The following is a 21,297-nucleotide window of genomic DNA, read 5'->3' on the forward strand; positions in this document are numbered from 1 at the left end:
TCCACCGACCCAGATCATCTTTATCCCAAGAAGCTTGCCAGCTGGCAAGTGTTCTTTGGCGAGACGCGCTATAGAATTCGTTGAAAGCAATCGGTCTCTCATAAAACTCACCCTCAATAGCACCACGTTTGGCTAAACTATCGGCTCTTTCATTGCCTGGAATGGAGCAATGAGCCGGAACCCAAACTATTGTGATTTGATAATTATTATTCAATATGACGTTCAGGCACTGTTTTATTTTGCCCAAGAAAAAAGGTTCATTTTGGCAAGCAACGTTTGAGCGAAAATTAGGTCTTTGATGAATTACATCGTATGAGGGATTAAGTCACCTGTGAAATTCAAATTTTTTTAGAGTGTACACACTTAAAAAAACCTGTGATTTTACATCAAATTAGATGCACATAAACTGAGCGTCGCAGTTCACGCTAATTTACGTGGAAGGCCATTTAATATTGTGTTTAAGCTACATGACATGAAATTCATTCTCCTTAAGAAAACGTTGAGATATTTTTAAATGTGCTGATATATTTTCTTCAAGAATGTAGATATTTTTTGAGGAACATAATTCTCGGTTGATTTTTTATTAGTACGTATAAGTAAGTGACAGTTCCTCTTTGTTTACTTTCTCTTCTAATAATTACCAAACGATGTCCACGTTTATCACTCAACTCTTTGCATAAAATGATACCCGAAATTTTCGACTTTCAAACAGAGTAGTGAAATCAAAGAAAATCTTTTTAATCACATCACAATAATCGAAAGAAAAAGTGATTAAAGAGAAACTGTCACTTGCTTATACGCCCTAATGAAAAATCAACCGAGAATTTTCAATGATTTTGATAGAAGTGATGAAAATTGAATCATTTTTTCGCTTGCCCTAGGAAAAATGCTCCAAAAACCGTATAATATGCCACACAACAAAACAGTGGTATGCCCCACAACAATGACACAATACGCCCCTTGAAAGGTCGATATAGAAGAAAAGCAGATATAGAAGATATTGCATCGGAAATCAATTGTATAACCAATTAATTACAATTGGAAAACAACATTTTTGATATCCACGTTTGATTTTAGAAGATCTCAATTCGCACGGAATGATGTGGGGTTCCGTTTACTATGATAGCAGATCATCTTTAATATATAATATTTGCGACAATTTCAACATGACGTATTGAATATGGGTAGCATTACACGGATTCCAAGACCTCCTGCACGTCCAAGTGCAATAGATTTATCTCTTTGCTCGACTTCAATTCGACTAGATTGCACCTGGAAAGTATTTCCAGATTTACACGGTAGTGATCATTTACCAATCATCATCTCAATTAGTAGTAACAAAGGCATTGCTAATTCAGGTATTATTCCATATGATTTGACAAAAAATATTGACTGGATTAATTTCCAAAGTAATATGTCAAGTATCTTGGATTTCTTGGTCCATCGTCTAACAGAAGGCCTTGGTGGGAGAAAGAGTGCTCAGATGCTAAACAGGCGAAACAAAATTCTTTCAAGACGTTTTTAAAACGAGCAGGAGGAACTCCTCGGAATTTTGAAAAATTCTTGGTTTTAGAAACCAAGTACAAGAGCATACTTCGGGCCAAGAAATGTAGCTATTGGAGACATTTTGTCGAAGGTTTGTCAAGAGAAACCTCAATGAGCACTCTTTGGAATACGACCAGACGAATGAGGAATTGTAACGTAGGAAATGAGAGTGAGGAATACTCGAACCGATGGATATTTGATTTTGCGAGGAAAGTTTGTCCAGATTCTGTTCCTACGCATAGCATTATAAGAGAATCTTTTCCAAATAATGGGTCCATTAATAGCCCCTTTTCAATGATGGAATTTTCCATAGCACTCATGTCTTGTAACAATAACGCTCCTGGGTTGAACAGAATTAAATTCAACTTGGTGAAGAATCTGTGCGACCTCGCAAAAACACGTTTCTTGAAATTGTTCAACAAGTTTCTTGAGCAAAATATTGTTCCACCTGACTAAAGGCAAGTGAAAGTTATCGCCATTCAAAACCCGGGGAAACCAGCTTCAAATCACAACTCATATAGACCCATTGCAATGTTGTCTTGCATCAGAAAATTGTTCGAAAAAATTATTCTACGACGTCTCGACACTTGGGTCGAGACGAACGGTTTGTTGTCAGATACTCAGTTTGGTTTCCGAAGAAATAAAGGGACGAATGATTGCCTTGCATTACTTACCTCTGACATCCAAATTGCCTTCGCTCAAAAACAACAAATGGCCTCTGTATTTTTAGACATTAAAGAAGCATTTGATTCAGTTTCCATTGATGTTCTTTCCGACAAGCTCCACCAACATGAACTTCCAGCGATTATAAATAATTATTTGCACAACCTTTTGTCAGAGAAATGCATGTATTTTTCACATGGCGATTTGGCAACATTCAGAATTAGCGGCAAGGCTCATGCCTCAGTCCGTTCTTCTATAATTTTTAATGACATTGACCGCTGTCTAGTAACCCCATGTACACTAAGACAATTGGCAGATGATGGCGTGGACCCAGAGCTATTGATCTGCAAAAACCATTGCAAGATACCTTAGATGAATTGTCCGTTTGGGCTGTTCATCTGGGTATCGAATTCTCTACGGAGAAAACAGAGCTTTCGTCTTTTCAAGAAAGCATGATCCCGCGCAGCTTCAGCTTCATATGATGAGAAGAATGATCCAACAGGTTTTGACTTTCAAATACCTCGGGGTGTGGTTTGATTCCAAATGCACGTATCTGATAACAAAATATCAACAAAGAGTAAATTTTCGACGAACAACAACAGGATCTTAGTAGGGTGCTCATCCGGAAGATCTAATAAAATTGTATCAGACAACGATACTTTCAGAGATGGAATATGGATGCGGGGGCTACCACGTTTGGCATAAAGTCGTTTGGCATAATACCGTTTGGCATAACGCCGTTTGGCATAATGGTCATTTGGCATAACAGTCATTTGGCATAACAGATGAACATGCTGCTTAATAGGAATTGTTCTAATTTAGTGCAATTTTAAAAGGTCTAATGCGGCTACGCCGCATCGTTTTTAATGACCTGGTGTCCGACCTCGCTGCCGCTCGTTCGGACTTAACTGAGGGATAGCTCCTAGCTTTGAGTAATCCGGGCAAACGCCCGCAACTAGACAGAGGTGATTTCTGCGGGGGCGCTGCCCCCCCGCAGTGGCCGGCGCTTCCGACGGCGGGTCGCCGGCGCACTCGCGGCCTTCGGCCGTCTCGATCTGAATCATCTATGACGAACAGAATATTGGCTGGCACTAAGTGAGTTGCTTATATAAAAAGGTTTCACATATTTCGTTCGAGTTTTCCTTGCAGAACATCAATCGATCGAAACACATACGAAAATTTTCATTAGATTAAAATATTGCAAATCCAATTATTATTAAGCCAAATGGCATTATGCCAAATGACCATTATGCCAAATGACCATTATGCCAAACAGCGTTATGCCAAACGGTATTATGCCGAATGACCTTATGCCAAACGGGCCGCCCCCATGGATGCGTTTGTTTTCGTTCCGCTGCAAACTCTCATATTATCAAATTAGAGCGAATTCAATATCGTTGTTTGCGAATTGCTTTAGGCTGCATGCATTCGGCACATACAATGAGTCTTGAAGTTCTGGCGGGAGTTCTTCCATTGAAAGATCGTTTTTGGGAGCTTTCATCGTGACTGCTAATAAGATGTGAGGTACTGAATCCCCTGGTTATTAATAACTTCGAAAGGCTAGTTGAGCTTCAATCTCAAACAAGATTCATGACAGTATATTTTAACCATATGTCACAGGAAATCAACCCTTCAAGATATATTCCTATCCGTGACAGCCTCCTAAATGTCCCTGACTCAACTTTATTTTTCGACACATCCATGGAGCGCGAAGTGCGCTCTATGGAAATCCCAAAAATATTTTCAAGTAAGTTCAGGCATATTGACTCTGAGAAAATGTTTTACACGGACGAATCACGAATTGAAAAGGCTCCTGGGTTTGGTATATTCAACAATAATGTTTCGGCTTCATTTAGGCTTCAAGAACCTGCATCTGTTTATATAGCAGAGTGAGCAGCAGTTCATTATACTTATACATGTATAATTTTGTGATTTGAAATCGAGTGAAATAAAAAACAAAAGAACGCTAGCAACAGCGCGACTTGAACCAAGAAACATTAGATCAAAAATCACGTCAGTTGATCGACTGAGCCACAGAAGCACATATTTGCATGAAAAATAAATGATACATATAAATCCATACAGCGGCACTCGGTAGCCGAGGTAGCAAATTGCACTTGTAGCCAAGGATGCCTTTTATCGTATCAAAGAACGTTCACTGGCAACTCTTCAACGATTGAATCAGTGCCATCAAAGAGAGTAGGAAATCATCGCAACAACAAAAACCCGGCATGGCTCATTTAACATAGAATCGACACCAGTGCGAGAGCGAATTTCTCTCGATGACATTTCTGAGAATCAAAGGTTAGCTCGCTGCTGTGGGGATTCTCTCTAAAGCAACAAACGGTCGCTTATTCTCGTTTCGCGATCCGATTCTGTTTGGGCAGTTGATAATTGCGATAAAATCATTTTACTATTGCCGCTTATTTTAACTATGTGCATATAACCTTTGTAAAGGGTGATTTTTTAAGAGCTTGAGAACTTTTTTAAACAATAAAACGCATAAAATTTGCAAAATCTCATCGGTTCTTTATTTTAAACGTTAGATTGGTACATGACATTTACTTTTTGAAGATAATTTCATTTAAATGTTGACCGCGGCTGCGTCTTAGGTGGTCCATTCGGAAAATCCGCTTTTTTATCGACAAATTTTGTTCAGCGATGAGGCTCATTTCTGGTTGAATGGCTACGTAAATAAGCAAAATTGCCGCATTTGGAGTGAAGAGCAACCAGAAGCCGTTCAAGAACTGCCCATGCATCCCGAAAAATGCACTGTTTGGTGTGGTTTGTACGCTGGTGGAATCATTGTATTGTATTTTTTCAAAGATGCTGTTGGACGCAACGTTACAGTGAATGGCGATCGCTATCGTTCGATGCTAACAAACTTTTTGTTGCCAAAAATGGAAGAACTGAACTTGGTTGACATGTGGTTTCAACAAGATGGCGCTACATGCCACACAGCTCGCGATTCTATGGCCATTTTGAGGGAAAACTTCGGAGAACAATTCATCTCAAGAAATGGACCGGTAAGTTGGCCACCAAGATCATGCGATTTGACGCCTTTAGACTATTTTTTGTGGGGCTACGTCAAGTCTAAAGTCTACAGAAATAAGCCAGTAACTATTCCAGCTTTGGAAGACAACATTTCCGAAGAAATTCGGGCTATTCCGGCCGAAATGCTCGAAAAAGTTGCCCAAAATTGGACTTTCCGAATGGACCACCTAAGACGCAGCCGCGGTCAACATTTAAATGAAATTATCTTCAAAAAGTAAATGTCATGTACCAATCTAACGTTTAAAATAAAGAACCGATGAGATTTTGCAAATTTTATGCGTTTTATTGTTTAAAAAAGTTCTCAAGCTCTTAAAAAATCACCCTTTATAAGTTGTGTCTATGAAAATGTATGTGAATGCTCCACACAAGAGTTTTGAAATATTGCAACCTAATATGAGAATCATCAAGTTGAATCATCGACTCGATTTTCTGCGATAATTGTCAACTTGCGATTCTCTCTTGGGAAATTCCACACAGCAACGATCATTATCAGACTGTAATTTTTTTAAGGGGCGTGAAATACTCAGAGTATGAAGTGGAGCGAAAGAATGTAGAAAAATTCTCTCGCGGTTCATGCATTGAGAGATTCGAGTTCTTGTAGCATCTTCTACCGGATTGAAAATGTTGTATACAATATAGATAGCAATATAGCAGCTTCTGTCAAATTTTCGGCAATGACCAACACTGCTTGTAGCCAGGCACGTACCCAGAGGGGGGGCCCAAGGGGCCCGGGCCCCTCCCGAAATCGAAGTAAAGTAATTTCCATTTTGGGATTTTTAACCACTCTTTCCGAAATCAGGAACAGAAATGAGTTTTTGGCCATCAACTAACAAAATGTGCTAATTAGAAGATTGTACCAACTAGTTTTAAATAACTTCTTTTTGCAATCGAATTTATTTTCGAGGCTCAAAAGTCGGGTTTCACAGTGATTACAATCAATGTCAAAATTAAAGCGAACAAAAAAAGACCGCGGCAATTTCAAAAATCGGTAAATTTTTACAAACGTATACTAAAAACGTGATTTTTAAAAGTCCACAAAAAAGTCTGCAACTGAAACATGTCTACAGCTGATTTTATAAATCTGTCGGTCTGGCATCTCTGATCCAGACACGGAGTTTGACTAGATGAAATTAAATCGGATCATGTGAGATTATAAGACACTTCATTTGAATATAAATTTGTCAAAATCGGCCTGACCACCTGTTCGACAAATAATCCACAAATTTTGCAAACTAGAAGAGCTTACTGAATAGTTTCGAAATATCTGTTCCTTCTTACATCGTGGCTTATAAGAACACACCATTGGAATTGAAGGTTTGAATACTCATCATTCAGCTTTCCCGGAACCAGAAGTCGAATCCGAACTATAGGACTATATGATAGAAGAAATGTAAAAATCGATCCCTTCCCTTTAACCCATAGAATTTTATTGTCGAATCCGAAATATGTGAGTACATAGTTACTTAAATTGCTAAATATTTGCAATCACGCTTCAATGAAAAAAAAAAAAACAAAATATTCTGAAGGCACAAGAATCATCAATTAGATGCATTATTTCTTATTTGTGGGCCCCTCCCGAAACGAAATCCTGGGTACGGGCCTGCTTGTAGCCTGTAAAATTTTGTACGAATGTTATATTGTAGATCATTTGACAAGTTGAGTTTTATTAATTGTATCGTTTGTAGAATTATGTCACCTGTAAAATTCATATTTCTTCTGTGTAGAAGAAATGAATTTAATTTGAGCTTTGGGGACTGGAAGATTCCTTGCTTCAATTGTGTAATGATTCAAGTGTTCTATTGCTGTATCAAAGTCAGCAGAATAATCTAAAACAAATCATCGATTCACATGATAATAGTTGGTTTGTAGAACTAGTTGGATTAATTATTATTTCATTCGGAATACTGAATGTTACAGTAAGATGGCCTGAATTTACAGTCTGCATGTGTAATCAGTTCATTAAAATGTGACTTTGATCTGTTAGAACAAGATCAATTATAGAAAGGTTTCTCACAGATGACAAACTCGACAAAATGACGTTTGAAAATAAACCGAAAAACTTTCAGCAGTCATTTAACCATCAAAACACATTGTTAGTATTATTCTCATCATTTTCTTATTTTGTGCATTTATTTGGACTTGCCGTTTTCTTGTTCCCTTCTATGTTTTTCAAAGGTCTGATCATTAACATTTGAAGTAAACATACCCTCGGCATCTTAGAGCCTACGCAGTGTGCCTTTAAACTTATATTATTGAATAAAAAGAATTTGAAGAGAAATCAGCCTTAAAAGGATAAATAATATCCGATTCCTGTGAGCCTCAAATGAGCATAGCAGCATGGCCACTGTTAGGCAACAATTTATTCATTATTCCATTCCGAAGTGAAGAAGATTAGATCCCGAGGATGTTCCTCATTTTTCAGTGAAATATTCCATGCTAATCTCATATGGCCAAAAACCCACCCAACAACCAAGTGTAAAGGTGCCATTCATTTTTAATGCCATAAGTGAAATAAAATTCAGTTTACCCATGTTAATGCACTTCTTTGAGTTTGTTTTTATGTCCCTCCATTTCTATTTTTTATTCTTCATTTTTTTACGATTATGGATTATGAACATTTTGCAACTCTCCACTGGGAGTGGCACGCATCAGCCACCATCAGCGTGTTTTTTTTTATTCACTCGTTCCGGTTGATGCAATAAACATCAGCCTAAGTAAATTTGATCCGTCGGAATTCCGGGGCTGCCCCCTTCTATCGTCTAATTTCGTCTCCCTAGCCGTCCCGATCGTTCGCCTCTACACAAATGATTCTTTTTTTTCGGTCTTCGACCAAGATTGATTTTTACTTTCGCCCACCAAACCAGCCCGCAGCTTAGAGTCAGTCAGTAGGAAAGCAGAACGTATAAATTCAATTTTCTCCCGAAGGAAATCCTTTTCGTTTCAATTAGCTTTATTATTGTTCGGGAGCTGTATTTTCATACTGATTTTGCCCCTCCCATCTACCTTTTTTAAACTTTCAAAATGATCCGACCTTTCTCGGTTGTATCAAACAAAACATTGGCTGAAATACTTTTTCAATTAACTTTTAGATGGACGAACTAAATCTGACAAGGGTTTCGGAAAAGACATAATTATGAACAGTATTATGATGAAATTTACATGAATCTAAACTGTTGAGAATCAATATTTTTACTTGAAATAACTGAATTCGAGTTACGTGAGATGAGTGCAGTTCATTATCTCTTAGTAAAGGTTGCCATCTCAGATGCAGCACTCGTTCAGTAAATATAACGTCGCATAATTGACGAGCGTTTCTTACTTCACTTATCAATTTTCCAGCCCATCAAACCATACAATAATTGAGATTTTGTAGTGTATAACAAATTTACATAACTCTGTTTGGTGGGTTTGGTCTAATCAACTAAGGATCCAGAAGCTCCACTGGGCGTGGGAGATGCGCATTGTTGTATCTGAGTGGTCATAACAACAATTTTCTGCCGATGGGTTATCTGCTGGTTGTTGGAGGTTTGATGCTCTCGAATTAGGGGATCTTGGATTTTTTTTGAAACTAAAGTTTCACCTAATTGGCTGTGTCTGTGATTCTACATATTGAATTCTAGCAGTTTCCAAATATTTTAATCAATAATCAAAATGGAAATATAGTATTTTGTATTTTAAATCGAAAAAAAAACTACTAAATAAGAGTAGCTTCTGTTTCCATGCCTTCCTTAAAAGCATTATGTATTGATCAAAGAAAATTTTATTTTGAATCATACTGGTGAATATTTTGTTAGTGATAAATATTAAATGAAATTAAAACATTGCTGAATATGCTCTGTAAATCATAGTCTCCTTTCTAAAGCTATGTAGCACATTATCACACTTTCAGGATGCCATTTGACCGGATATTTCTATTTTCTCGCTTTGGTTTCTGTGGTGTTCATCTGAAAGGAATGTTTCACACCATTGCAGAGTGATCACAATCATGTAAAAACACGCGTTTTTTATTTGTGCTTCAGGAGTTGATTTGGGATCTTTTATTAATGTCTTTAGAAAAGCTGTAGATCATGTTTAAACAAGAAAACATGTCGAAAGCATGAACACTTCAAAATGCAGTGGTGTCAAGATATGAGACATTGTTTATTAGGGACCTCAAAAATCAAGTTTTTCCATTATAACTTTCAATGAATTTTCAGAATTTTCAAATGTTCTGCAATTATATTTTAATTATCAAAGTACATATTTTTGTCGAAGATGGTATATTTTTCAGTTTACAAACTAAAAAGTTTTTCGAACAATTCAATTACAAAATACTACAATTTCAAGTATCAATATCTCGAAAATGTGAAAATATACGGAACTAATTTCAACAAAGTTTGAAAATGTGGTCAAAACACTAGGAACTTTATTAGAACTTAAAAGAAATATTAATCAATGTAGACGAGAAAATAGAAAGCCGTTTAAAATTTCAGATAAAAATAATAAGAATTTCCTAAATCTGAACGAAGTTTCCAATGTTTTCTTTAGTTAAATATTGTTAATATGTTTAGCGGCTTGAATTTCATTTTTGATTGAAAGGACCTCTATAGGAGAGCACTCCGTTTTTTCATGTTTTAGTAATTTGTGGAAAGTTGTTTATTTTGTTTTGGTCTGCTCCTATTTTCTCGCTCACTTTGATCAATATTGAATTTAAGGTACAATGTTAATGAATATTGTATGTCTGGGTGCCACAGAGGAATGATAGAACATGCTTGTTTAAAAAAGTGAAAATATAAATTCAATGGTGATAAAATTATTATTCTCGTGAAGAATCATGTACAATCATTACTGATCAACATTTTTCCAATCCCCTAAGAAGATAACTACAAGAGCAACAACAACAAAAAGTGGAATGGGTTTTTGCCACTCGATAGGGTTATTAACTTTAACTCTTTCATTGTTTGGAATTGATAAAAATTTAAAAGCTCGTAATCGAAAGCTAATGAGGCTGTTGTTTTAACATACTACTGTTCTAATTATCGGCAAAAAATAACCTTTACTAAGCGTACAGTTCATGACTTACTTACCACTGTGAGAAGAGCTTTACCGTAACATGATACAATAAAATCGATGTAACATTAAACGGCAAGTGATTTATTTATATGAATTCATATTTATATGAATTATGAATTGTCATTTTCCATATTTTATATGAATTATGAGTTATCATTTTGTCACGATTTCTCTAATTTCAAATAATAACTATACAAAGTGATAATTTTTGTGATGATCAGAATCAAAGCTAATGAAAGTGATTATCATTGACCCAAAATATACGAAAATGATGAAAAATAAACGTCATTTTCAGCCCCGTTTGAAAATTTTGAGAACGAGACCTATGTCCAGTAGTCGACAAAATCGGAACAGTAGTCTAAATTGTGCTCTTTCTTTCATTCACTATTTCAGTCATTTTCGGTTTTCAATAAAAATCGTATACTATGCAGTATCGTTATTTTCAGTTCGTGCTCGCATCGCAAAAGACACAGTCGAAAATTTCTTACGGTCGCGACGACAGAAACAAAGACAATACAGTGCAGTGAACAATAGAGTGTACGAAATGGGCAAATACGATTTAACAAAGCCTGAAACTTGGCCTACAAGGCCAAATTCAATTTGTATTGATTTCAAGCGCTGCAAAGTTAGACCTGCAGCAACCGAAATTGAAATCTTGCTTAAGGAACGAATGCATCTAAACGTTAATGATGTAAGTGAGATTCAATTCAACAAGGCGTCGAACTGTGTGTACATTATGTTTAAACGTGAAAAAGATGCAATTGCATTTGCTTCGGTTAATAACGGGGTGCACAGTATTGATCATGACAATGTTAAATATAAAATCCCTGTGTACATGGTGGACAATGCCATAGAAGTACGCGTGCATGACCTTCCCCCGCAGACCAGCGAGGGGTATGTTCGGGAATGTATGTCGCAGTACGGTGAAGTTCTTTCCATCGAAAAGGAAGAATGGCGGAATTTTTTCCCGGGTATCCGGAATGGCGTGCGAGTGGTACGTATGCAACTACGTAAAGCAATTCCATCTTACATCATTTGTGGTCAAGACGGATTACATCCGTGTAAAACGTTGATTACGTATGAAAATCAATTGGTTACATGTCAGTTTTGTGAACAACCTGCACACTACGGCAAACCTTGCACTGAAACTGCGAAAACAAACAAAAACAAGGACAACCGCTCAACAACGGAAACTAGTGAATGCAGTGCTCCTGTTTCAAAAACACCTTCACCATCTAACCAACTATCAACTGCAATCAATGTACAAAACGCATCTACAGCAACTGCAAATGAACCCAAGACTGCGATCAACAATGAAAACAAGGAAACGGAAACCACTCACAATTCCAACGATGTAGCAATGGATGATATGAGCAACGGACAAAATGACCTCCAATCTTCGCTAGAAGGAAATGGAAGCTCCTCTCCCCCTAGAAGAAGGGTGACAACGAGATCCAACAATAAAAAAATTATATTGTGTAACAAAAACATGGGTAAATCGGCCACGTAAAGCTATACGCGAATTGGCCTGAATAAAAATTGTTATAAATAAAAAAAAAAAAGTATCGTTATTTATCCTAAGCTTCGAGAATCGAGAATGAAAGAAAACGCTACAAAATTATTTGTATATGGTGATTTTTTAAGAGGTATAGGATTTGATTTGAAAACAACTTAAAAAATTTGAGAAATTTTATTGGAATCGATAGAACGATCAACATAATTCAATGGTTGAAGATGATTTCATGCAAATCTTGGCCGCGGTTCCGCTTTAGGTGGCGCTTGCGCACGGTCCAATTTTGTCACACTCTCTTAAACATATCGGTCGGTTTTTTAAGAAAAATGCCACCGGTCCATAATCTACATTAAACAGTGACTTTTTTTGGATGCATTGGTAGCTCTTACAATGCTTCTGGTTGGTCTTCACTCCAGATGCGGCAATTTTGCTTGTTGACGTTTCCATTCAACCAGAAATGATTTTCGTCGCTGAACATAATTTTTCAAAAAAAAAAGTGGAACTTCCTCCAACGTTGCCCTTGCCCATTCATGATTTAATTATAGACCAAACGACGATTCATGATTAAATTATAGACCAAACTGAACAAGTTTGACAATGACACAAGCCACGATTCTCGCGTGATCTGTCAAAAACAGTGTTGCCAAAAAGACACCAGCAAAAAATCATCATTTACTAGTTGGTACTATTATTTGGTTTCCAAAGAGGTTCTAGAGTGTTATAATTTGGACTTGGGCTCTCTCAATAACCAAACTTGACTGATTTTCAATATATTAAAGACAGAATGAGAACTTAAATTTGACTAAATTTTCATGCAAATGATATTTTGGCTTCGTCTAGTCGTAGGGGGACGAATGATTTTGAAATTAATACCCTCTTTTGTTAAAGTGAGAGACGAAAATGCTTACTTTCTCTTCTCTTTTTTGAATGTGAACATTTACGAATAAGACAGTAAAAAAAACAAACATGAGGCTATTGGATTGTATTCTTTCATTGAAAAATCGTGACAATTTCAAGTTCTGATCAGAATCACAATTCACGTTGATCAAACCCGAGTAGGATGTCATACCAAAGTCTAGTCCCGAAGAATATACATACTATTTTGCATCAAATAGAGCGTATTAGATCGAAACGTGTTTAGAAAATAGCCTTATTTTTTATTTGGCAAGCAGTTTGCTTTAGGTCACAAATTTGTGTTATCGCATTGAATAGACGTTTCTTGTTATTCAATTAAAACCTAGACTTCAATGTTCAAATTGGGTATCAAAAAATTCGTTTAGAGAGCGCATGTAACTATTTATGAATCCAATTACTGTAAGGTTAACTTAGCATGGGAGATGCGCATTATTTTGTTTGTGTGGGATGACAGTTAGTACAGATTGTTGGATTTATTTTGCGTTGAATCATGTTATTGAACTCGAGTAAGGTACTATACTAAATGAATTCGGAAAATTTACTTGCTATTACATACCAAATAGGGCTATTTTTTAAGAGAAGGAAGCAAAATTCGATGCAAACTCCAAGCTTTCCGTTTCATATTATGTTTGAACAAAGAGCATCACGAATATAGCCATATTTTTTTTATTTGGAAAGTAATTTATATAAGAGAATGAACACGGGATTTTTCACCGAACAACGAGCGGTGGTTTCGAAGCTGGCTGGATTCCAGCAGCTATCAAAAAAGCGCAGGCGGCATCGCGTCATACTCTTGCTGTACACCCGAACAGATGCACATAACAAAATCATAACACAAGTATATCCACAGTTTATATGTATAATAATCTATGTTATTATGAGATATTTAACAAATGAAAACGGTTGAAAGTTAAAACTTATGTTAACAATATAATAACCAAATCATTTATGATGTTTTATTTTCATTTGCAAGACTCAAGACTCATGGAGTTTCCGTTGCTTTATATTGAACTATAATGATCATAATTTCAAAAAACTAAACGAAGAAACCCGATTACTAAATAAATTATTCATTTAATAAAATAAATCATTCAACAATTTTGGATAAAAACGATGCTAAAAGTTGGCTGTCATATAGTTTTTCTGAGTTAAATTTGCTCTCTAATCTATCACAACTATTGTTATAAATTCTTGCTTTAGGACTTCTGTAGTTTTATCAAATTCAGTAATAATTGTGATACAAACGTTTGAAAATCTCTGACGATTTTGTTCCCGCTAGAGTCTTTTTTGTTATAATTTTTGTTATTTTAACAGCTTACCAGCCAAAAATATTTCAGACTTTGTTACAAAATATTTCTGAAATAAATTACTCCAGTTGTTATAATTTTTTTTTTTTTGAATAACTATTTATTGGAATATGAGTTAAAAATTAAATTATTAAGATTTAAATTGGGTGTTCAGCCACAAGTGGTGACTTTTCAGCCCTATTATATATATATATATATATATATATATATATATATATATATATATATATATATATATATATATATATATATATATATATATATATATATATATATATATATATATATATATATATATATATATATATATATATATATGATTTGGTTGTTACCATGAGGACATCATTTGCTTCCGTAATTCAATTTCGTCGTTGCCAAGGCTTCGGTCATGGAACCAAAAATTGTCATATGGATATACGGTGTTTGAATTGTGGTAGATCGCATTCGAAAGACGTTTGTCCAATGAATGAAACCACTGATAAATTTTCATGTTCAAATTGCAATGGAAATCATAAATCCAATTATTTGAAATGTCCTGTCAGGGAAAAAATTTTAAACGCTCGTTCGCTAAAATCAACGACCTTAAATTTACAGAACATACCTGAAAATCAAAAAAACCGTTACAAATGCCACGCCTAATTCTTCGAAGGTACTTATTTCTTCTAATTTAAAAAAAAAAACAGGTACGCCTGCCATATCGTCTTCTAACGAAAACCATTTATTGACAGGTAGATCGACCTCGTCATCATCTTCTTCTTAATGTCAGTTATGCTAGTATAACAGGTAGAAATCTACCACTTAATTCTTCTAATGTAAATAATCAAAACACAGGACCGCCTTGCAGTTCATCTTCTAACGAAAACAATTTATTAATAGGTAGACCGGCCAAATCATCTTCTTCTAATGGCAGTCTACCTATAAATATTCCTTCAATGCCCTTCGCTTTTTTAAATGAAGTCGATTTAGGCGATATAAATGAAAATAAAATGATATACCTACAGGATCAACTTTTTCAAATGATCATCCAAATGAATTCGACTTCATCACTTTTTTAAGCATTTCAAATCGGATGGAAATTTGCAAATAATATTCTAATGAATTTAAAATTTAATAGTGATGTTAAATAATTATTTGAATATTTCAAATTGGAATGCTCGATCTTTGAAATCGAATGAAGATGAATTTTATAATTTTCTCGAAGTTCACAAAATCCATATTGCCATTGTGACAGAAAATTTTCTTAAACCAAATGTCAAATTGAAAAGTAATCCACATTATGTGGTTCATCGATTTGACAGGTTTACTGGAATGGGTGGTGGAGTTGCCATTTTTGTCCAACGGCAAATTAAACATCGAATTTTACCTTCTTTCAATACTAAAGTTATTGAAAGCATGGGAATCGAAGTTGAAACCATTCATGGAATTTATTTCATCGCTGGAGCATATTTGCCATTCCAATGCACCGGCGAACAATTAAATTTCTTTAAAGGCGATTTGCAAAAACTCACAAGATATCGACCGAAATTTTTCGTAATAGGGGACTTAAATGCTAAGCATGTCCAGTGGAATTGTAGGCAAAATAACAGTAATGGTAAAATACTTCATAATCAACTCTCAACTGGTTACTTCACAGTTCTTCATCCCAGTAATCCGACTTGTTTCTCTTCCTTGAGAACCCCCTCTACAATTGATCTGGTTATAACAGATCAAAGTCACATTTGTAGTGAACCGATTACACATGCTGACTTTGACTCAGATCATCTTTCTGTAACATTCAGACTTTCCAACGATGCTATAATTAATCCAATTAGTTCTATATTCAACTATCATAGGGCTAATTGGTTGAATTACAGATCTCACATTGAAAATCATGTGGATCATGAAACTATTTTAGAAAATTCTGCGGACATCGACACAGCAATTGATAATTTGAATCATTACATTATCGAAGCTAGAAATCTTTCAGTTCCCAAAGCTCAAACTAAATTAAATTCTCCTATCATCGATGACAATCTTCAACTGCTCATTCGGTTGAAGAATGTTCGTCGACGACAATATCAACGTTCTCGTGATCCTGCTATGAAAAACATAGTTAAGAATTTACAAAAAGAAATTAAACATAGATTTACTCTTTTGCGAAATGAAAATTTCGCTAATGAAGTTGAACAAATTAAACCATATTCTAAACCTTTCTGGAAACTTTCTAAGGTTCTTAAGAAACCTCAGAAACCAATTCCTGCCCTCAAGGAAGGAAATCAAATACTTCTTACAAATGGCGAAAAAGCTCAAAAACTTGCTCAGCAGTTCGAGAGTGTCCACAATTTTAATTTGAACGTTGTGAGTCCTATTGAAAATGAAGTCTCACTGAAATATGATCATATTTCAACCCAAGTGTTATCACACGATGACATTATTGAGACGATTTTTGACGAAATTAAATCAATTATTAGGAAACTCAAAAACACGAAGGGTCCTGGTAATGATGGAATTTTTAATATTCCTATTAAAAATCTTCCTGATGTTGCCTTGAGACTCCTGGTTAAAATTTTCAACAAGTGTTTTTCATTAGGTTGACAGGTAGATCGACCTCGTCATCATCTTCTTCTAATGTCAGTTATGCTAGTATAACAGGTAGAAATCTAACTAGAGCGAACAGAGAGCGAATCGATTCAATTGAAGATTGCATCGATTTTTGTCGGAATTTGCTTATAATATTATGTGACATTACATCAAATGGTTCTAAACTTGTGAGTCTGTGTAACTCATTTGTACTAAACCAGGGAGGACGCTTCAAAATCATTTTCAGAATTTTATTCTGAATCCTTTGAAGCGTTTTCTTCCTGGTGGAACAACAACTTGACCAAATTGGTACTGCATAAAGCATGGCTGATCTGAAAATTTGTTTATAAATTAACAATTTGTGTTTTAGACAGAGCTTAGAATTTCTGTTTATAAGAGGATATAAACATTTAATATATTTATTACACTTTGCCTGGATTCCTTCAATGTGATCCTTGAAAGTGAGTTTTTTGTCATACGTTAAACCTAAGTATTTAGCTTGATCAGACCATGTCAATTCCAAGCCATTCAATTCGAGAATGTGATTATTGTTTGATTATCGATTTCAAAGATCGAGCATTCCAATTTGAAATATTCAAATAATTATTTAACATCACTATTAAATTTTAAATTCATTAGAATATTATTTGCAAATTTCCATCCGATTTGAAATGCTTAAAAAAGTGATGAAGTCGAATTCATTTGGATGATCATTTGAAAAAGTTGATCCTGTAGGTAGATCATTTTATTTTCATTTATATCGCCTAAATCGACTTCATTTAAAAAAGCGAAGGGCATTGAAGGAATATTTATAGGTAGACTGCCATTAGAAGAAGATGATTTGGCCGGTCTACCTATTAATAAATTGTTTTCGTTAGAAGATGAACTGCAAGGCGGTCCTGTGTTTTGATTATTTACATTAGAAGAATTAAGTGGTAGATTTCTACCTGTTATACTAGCATAACTGACATTAAGAAGAAGATGATGACGAGGTCGATCTACCTGTCAATAAATGGTTTTCGTTAGAAGACGATATGGCAGGCGTACCTGTTTTTTTTTTAAATTAGAAGAAATAAGTACCTTCGAAGAATTAGGCGTGGCATTTGTAACGTTTTTTTTGATTTTCAGGTATGTTCTGTAAATTTAAGGTCGTTGATTTTAGCGAACGAGCGTTTAAAATTTTTTCCCTGACAGGACATTTCAAATAATTGGATTTATGATTTCCATTGCAATTTGAACATGAAAATTTATCAGTGGTTTCATTCATTGGACAAACGTCTTTCGAATGCGATCTACCACAATTCAAACACCGTATATCCATATGACAATTTTTGGTTCCATGACCGAAGCCTTGGCAACGACGAAATTGCGTTAAGTTTGCAATACCATTATGCCGTTCATAATATTCCTAATGAATTTTAATGTTAATGTGGGAAATGCAACGCACTTTTTCTAAAGTTTTCAAATTGTTTACATCACTTCGATTGAAGTGTATTAGGTAAAGTTCATGGGAAATTCCGGTGCTTGGTTTAGAAGTACCATTCGCTCTTTTTTCATAAGTATTACTTGGGAAGGGGCAAAACCAAGCAATTCATTTAGTTCATTTCTAATTTCATCGGTACTTTGATCATTTGATAAGCCTTTCAAGACAGCCTTGAAGGGTCTGTCTGATTTTATATCATATGAATAAAATTTATGAAGTTTCTCGGACAAATATCGAATGAGACGTTCGTAATCTTCCAATCCATCCACGAAGACTCGACATTCTCCTCTTCGTCCGATTTGAAATGAGACTTTTACTTCCGAGAGAAAAGTAGAAAGCTCAGTACGGAATGCTTTGAAGTCGGAAATCATCACCGTCACTGGTGGCATGGATTGTTGTTTCTTCCCAGAACGACAAGCGTCCATTTTGGGAATTTTTGAAAAATTTTCTTCTATGTCGCTACAATCGGATTCCGTCCGTTGTCTTTTATTTTTACATTCAGATTCTATAAGATCGTGAATGTTATTAGAAAAATGTTGTATAGCCTTGAGAAAGGCTGACTAATTGTTAGTCTTTAAAAAGACTGTTAGTGATTCAGGTAGCCTTGAAAACTACTGAAGCCTTGAATCAATGAAACTCTAGGTAGCTAGAAAAAAATTCCAGGATCCAAGAGCTATATGCGTGCGGTGCGAACGACTGTTCAACACCGACTGAGTTGTTATAATTCTGTTATTACCATCTGGTCGGGCATACCATTCAAATTCGTCATTCCTGTGTTTCTTCTTTTCGGCTTCATTCGATTTGTGTTATGGATGTTTTATGAAGGGCGTGTGTGTTCGAATTGAATTAGAAAAAAAAATCTACAAGAGACAGCCCTATGGTTTCGTTCGAACTGTTGACGTAGGACTACACAACTATTGTCTAAATCACTGTTAATTTTTGTTTTGATTATTAATGCAGCAGTTCTTTTTCTCTCATTGGTTTTTTAAAATTTACTCTCGAAAAAAAAATCTGCTTTGATCCTCATAGCGTTGCAATGATGCCTTTATCATATCAATCATAGTATCATATATATTACTGTGGTATTTTTCAAAATAATTTTCTTCTATTCTTGAAAAAACAACTGGAATCGATTTGTTTGGCCGTCTACTGATGATTACTTTACTAAGGGGCGCCTTTTCAAAATTAGCCATATGGAAGAATGGGCAGAACTTAATCGTGAATATCTCGACTTGAATTAATGGCAGCAACACAATTATTTCACTATTTCATCAAGAATATGATCAGAAATTTATGATAATATTTTGAACGGTGTGAGATAACCACCAAAAACTCAAAAATTAGGTTTTCTCAAAATTTGAAAACAACGCGGCAAACTCTTTACTTTCGCTTGGATTTTTCCGCAAGGACGACGATTTTGAGGCGAATATCTTCGACTAAACGTTATAAAAGGGGATGGAAGCAGACGTCGTGGCGAGAAGACGCATTCAAACAGCGGCATCGGAGAGCGCACCTTCTGCGTGGTTAAAAACCTCAAACGATCAGGTCGTAGTTCTCATTTTCCTTCCGGTCGTCATGGCGAGAAGACGCATTAAGGGCTGAGGACAGTACCGTAAAGTGGTAGGTTTTTTGCTGTTTTCCCAATTCAAATTAAATTTTCTTGGAAACGGTGCAGAATGTAGAAAAACCCACCTGCCAATATCTTCGAAATTAAGTTGAGAATATTCTGTGAAATTTTCAGAATGATTCATTGAGTTAGCGGTCGTGTTGTATTTTTTTCTGACTGAAGAACTGCTGAAAATTGGAACGCTCGGAAATGCATACCTCTACTTGTTCATCGAATATCTCGGCTTTGAAGGCTTGTATCATAAATCTACCGTGACAAAGTCTAGATAATTTAGTTTGGAAGCGATTAGTACATAAAAACATATATGTTATCGCGATAAAAATAAAGTCTTGTATTTTTCTGTGAAACAAAGTCAGTTTCAATGCATCCGCCATTTTTTTCGCTTTGGTTTCCTGATAACATTCTTCATACGATGCGCAAAGGGAATTGAGCGAGCCACGTGGTCGATTTAAAACTCAACACGCGACCCTCTGTCCTCAGACCTTGAACCAGCTTCGCATCATTTGGCACTGCGAGCGGATGTGTTGCGGTTTGTACGCAAAGCTAGTTTCAACTCAAACAAGAGCAATTGCATCATGCAGCAGAGCTTCTAGTCGTATGAATTGGAGAGAAGGAAAACGAAAAGTGGACAACATTATATAAAATCAGCCGTTCTAATGGCTCTAAATGTTATCTAAAATACTGAAATACAAATCGAAGGTAAAAATCATCACTTTAGTGAAAATAAAAAATAATTTGATTTGCTTCGTGCACTTTTCGCTGTGCGAAAATCGTTCGAGAAAAATGTTCTGAACTGTGCTAAATATCGTAGAGAATTCCACAATTTGGTTCTTCTAAAAGGCAGAAATGAATCCTGTACAGCATCTTGATAGTTTCTTTCGATGAAATATGCAACTCCGAAATGAGATAATCGACGTCAAAACCGTTTACAATTCTAGTAGTGAAAAGGGGGAAAGTTTTAAAATTTACACAATCGATCAACTATCAATTCGAATTCGAAAGTATAAGGAAATCGTATCAGTTTTATTCATATTCACGACATTCTCTCTCTGACTCTGACATTACACACCCGTACTTTTTTTTCGTCCCTATAATTGATGGTATAAAACAAACACACTTTATCCTATAATTCCAGAACCGGAAATCGGATCCAGATGAAATTCAGAAGTTTTGCGTAGGAGCATAAGAGCATTCGGTGAAAACCGGTTCCGTCATTTTTGAGAAAAGTTAGCACACACATTTTCGTTTTCTAGAACATTTTAACCCATAACTCTGGAACCGGAAGTCTGATTTAAACAAAATTCAGGAAATTTGTATGTGATCATAGGAATTTTCATTTAAATCTGAGTTAGTGAAAATCCGAGAAAGGTTGGTGTACTTATTTCCACTTTTTTCTCACCAATTACTTCATAATTCCGAGTCCGGAAGTCGGATTCAAACAATATTCAGGAATTTTGTGTCGACCACAGGATTTTTCGTTTGTGTCTAAGACAATACAGTGTAATGAACAATATTCGATATGAACAAATACGATCAACAAAAACCTGAAACTTCGCGACTACACTCCATTATTGAATTC

Source organism: Malaya genurostris, chromosome 2 (genome assembly GCF_030247185.1).
Source record: "Malaya genurostris strain Urasoe2022 chromosome 2, Malgen_1.1, whole genome shotgun sequence".
Taxonomy (NCBI): domain Eukaryota; kingdom Metazoa; phylum Arthropoda; class Insecta; order Diptera; family Culicidae; genus Malaya; species Malaya genurostris.